The sequence below is a fragment of the Chrysochloris asiatica genome, unplaced genomic scaffold (assembly GCF_000296735.1).
Source record: "Chrysochloris asiatica unplaced genomic scaffold, ChrAsi1.0 scaffold00007, whole genome shotgun sequence".
Taxonomy (NCBI): Eukaryota; Metazoa; Chordata; class Mammalia; order Afrosoricida; family Chrysochloridae; genus Chrysochloris; species Chrysochloris asiatica.
This window is the reverse complement of record NW_006408525.1, coordinates 27000876-27004761: the sequence shown is the minus strand read 5'-3', so window position 1 is coordinate 27004761 and position 3886 is coordinate 27000876. Positions and strand designations below refer to the sequence as shown.

At 39.1% G+C, this 3886-nt stretch overlaps 1 protein-coding gene and 1 pseudogene across 1 annotated transcript in view; one reads left to right on the top strand and one right to left on the bottom strand.

Moving 5' to 3' along the window:
* The window catches only part of LOC102842406 (keratin, type I cuticular Ha4-like), a 78703-nt gene that overhangs the window by 57246 nt on the left and 17571 nt on the right, over positions 1-3886 (top strand). The window lies entirely within an intron of this gene.
* Positions 2208-3015, bottom strand: LOC102825024 (annotated as a pseudogene).

The following is a 3886-nucleotide window of genomic DNA, read 5'->3' as shown; positions in this document are numbered from 1 at the left end:
CATTCCTAAAGATAATTCCCTACAACCTCAGCTCCAGTTATTACGCATTGCTTTAGGGTGTTTCCTGTAGGTAGTGAGCTTCTGGCTTTCCTTGTTTCTTTGGTATTGTATGGAGTGCAAGGAGGCTCCTTTATATACTTCCCAATAAACTTTATTTCCCTGGCATAGTAAATCTGTTTCTCACTCATGTTTATGCATTGTAAACTACTTATCATAGCTGTTTCATAAAAACAACCCTTCAATAGGAGGATGAAATGGCTTAAAGGACTGGCCTCAGCCATTATGCTCTCTGGTTAAAACTGGTGAAAGGAGATGACAAGTTCCTAAGAGACTCAAGCTAAAGAGAGACCATGCAGAATGCTGGCCTTCAACATCCACACTGATTTGACTTTGCTGCAGGGCCTTTGGCAACACTTAGAATCCTTGAAAAATCTCATTGTCATTTACCCCTGTCATCCCCATTAAACTGGAATTCCCTCCTCCCATCTCTTACATTTTCTGAAGACCAGCTTTCATCTCTGACTCTCTGTATAAGCTTGTCAAAGAGCAGCAAATATCTTCTTTCAATGTCTCCATATTGTGCCTGCATCACCAATATAGGTACCTGCTTCTCCCTCAAAATGCACCTTTATTGGTTTCTAGAGCCCTACACAGACTCCTGGTGTGGTGCTGTGGGTTAATGCGCTGTACTGCAAGATCGGTTTGAACCACAAGGTCTGCTCCCTGGAAACTCTACACAGGGTTGCTATGCGTCGGAACTAACTGGAAGACACTTAACAAGAAGAAGAAGAAAGTAGCTCCACACACTCTGGGTCCTCTTGATATAGGTTTCGACTACCCTTTCTCTCCCTTCTTACTCACTTCTGTATGATGGGACTAGTCACTGGAGAAGGAGATCATGTTTGGTAGGGTTGAGGGTCAGAGAAAAAGAGGAAGACCCCCAACAAGATGGATTGGCCAGGTGGCGGCATCAATGTGAGGTTGGCCCATGCTCGGACAGTGTTTCGGTCTGCTGTGCATAGGGTTGCTATGAGTCACTGCTGACTCGATGGCACCTGACAACAACAACAACAACTTAGATCCTTAGATCTCTGGTTGACTCTTTCTACATTCCCATTCATAAAGAACTAGTACTTTTATGCTGATAACTCCCAAGTCCTAAGCTCAAGTACCACGTGTCTGGTTGCCCATAGTACTGTTGGTGTTGGAGTAAATTTTAATTGGACTAAAATTTGTCTTTGTCAAAATGATTCATCTTGTAATCTTTTCCTCTAAAAAACTCTTAAATACAACTGACCTCTTTCCTTATTTTTCCACTTTTTGTGTGTGTATGTACACATTTAGTGTTATTTTAACAAAGCGACTTGTACACTTTTAACGTTTAAAACTGAGCATCATCTTTCCTTTCCAGTGAAACAAAAAGAAAGAAAGAAAGAAAGAAAAGAGCAATAACAAAATTACAATAAATGTCAATTCCAAATAAGATCCTACAGGTTCTGCTGATTCTCCTATCGAGTGGCAGGGCTCAAGTCATCATTAGGAGAGAATTTTATTTTAAAAGTGTCATCTTAATCTGCAAGGATGTCCATTAAACATCACAATTACACTTGCCAAAGGAGCAGTCATGTTGTCAAAATACCCACTTAACGCACCCAAACATTTCAAGCCCACCCTTTGCTGACCTTCTTTCTATAACCCCATTTATTTTTTAAAAGATTTTTTTCCTTTTTTTAAACAAGAGAAAGTAGACAGATACATGTTGGCAAATGCTAACTGTTCATATTCACATAGAGACACAGTGTAATCTCTGAGCCCCATATACAGCGAAAAGAGGAAGAAAGCTAGAATTCTATGCACTAGTACACAGGGACCTAGCACCCTCCAGCTTCTAGCAGAGAGAAGGGAGCAGAAGGTTTTCTGTTCTCCCACAGAGCACAGTGGTGTGTTGATGGCATAGTTTTTGTTGAGTCAGGAAGGGATAAAAATGAATTTGGGAACAGAAAGGGGTAGAGATTCTTTTCCCAGTAAATCTGCACAAGATATTCCCAAAAGAAGTTGAGAACCATGGTATAAAGGAGAAAAAAGAGGCCTCAAAAACAGGGTGAGTTCAAGAGGGATAGGAAAAAAAAAAAGACTGCAACTTGCTCCCAGGGACTGAAGATAATAAAATAAAATAAAAAAAGCATTGGAATCCATCAGTGTTCTTATTAGACATCTTTATTCTCCTCTCCTTCTCCCTCATCATCATCTTCATCTTCTCCTCCTTCTTCATCAATATTTTCCAAACCTTCTTCTTCTTTATCATCATCATCTTCTTCTTTCCCTTCTTCATCATCCATATCAGGAACCAAGTTGTGCTGTAATGGATTTGGCCAAACATCATCTTTGATAACTCATCTGTACCTGCATCAGATTGTTCAGTAAACCAAGTAAAAAAGGTTCTCTGGTTCTTCATGCTGCCTCTTCCTGCTGGCTTTCTCTTTGATTTGAGCATTTCGTCAAGTCCTTTCCAGATTTCCATTTGTTCTCAGTTGATTTTGGGGATGAATCACCACGCTCATTCAGATGAAATTCTTTGGAGAGAACTTATATTTTTGAAGTAAGGATTTTCTTCAAAATAAAAATCTATTCTGTAACCTGTTTTAATATCTTAAAATTATATCCCTTCAACTCTGGTCAAATAATGCAGTGCCTCCTCATCCTCCTTTCCAAGTAACTCAGACACTTGTGGATGGTTGACAAATAGTGTTACCCAAAGTTTGGAATTTTGACAATGAATTCTGACCCCTTCTGAAAGAATGGTTGATGGAGTTTGTTATATTTCTGTTCTACTTTCAAAATCTCCTCACTGGCTCATTCATTAAGACTGTTTACTTCATTTTGTATTTCATCAACATGTTCAATTGCTTCCTGCTGTTCTTTTTCTCCCTTTGGCAAGTTCAGAGAGGCCAAAGTCTCCTGCAGCTTAGGTTTTTTCATTTGAGACAGGAGCAAAGAGGAGCATTTGGGGGCCATGCTGCAATCAGAGTCCAAGAAGCAGACAAAGGAGGAGTTGCTTGCCAGAAAAAAGCTTCTCCTCACCCTTTAAAGTTTATTCTTTTTCTCTAGGTCTATAAGGTTTTTCCATACGTTGTCAGCATTTCATTTCCTAGAACTCAATGACAATGCTCATTAAGCCCCTCCAACAAACACTAATAGCATCTTCCCTCTGCTTATCTCATCTCTGAATTCTTATAGGTCTCAAGTCTACAGCCACAAGCTTACTTATTGATTCAATTTACTTTTATCTGACTGACACAACCATAGTCAACAATCTCTTATAATATCTCCAGGTACTGTGTGGAGTATTGAGAACCCACAAATATGTCCTGGCCCACAATATGCTTATATTCTAGAAGGTGTAGGACAACAAGACATCTTTCACAGAGTCTAAAATATGAGGATAAGTAAGAAATTATCTGCACACTGGTTGTAGAAGTTATTTTAATCAACATTTAGAAAAGCAAAATACATATATTTTTAACATAACCTCCTTGGTTTTCAATACACTTTGTCTATCTGTCAACAAGCTTTCATATTCCCTTATTAAAAATGTTTTAGACTGAACTTGGAGCCAAGAATGCACCATTGTCTTCACTTTTTCATCAGAGGTGAATCTTTGTCCTCCAAAAGTGTTTTTAGGGGACCAAAGAGGTGGAAGTCTGATGGAACAAGATCAGGGATTCAGTGAGGATGCTTTACTACCTCAAAACAAAATTTGTCCTGAGTGTCAACAGTGTGGGCAGAGTTGTTTGGATGTGCATTGCCATTAAAGATCACAAGTTCCTTGGATAGCAGTCCTCTGTGTTTAATCCCAAGTTTAGGCTTCAGCTTTTTTTTTTTTTTT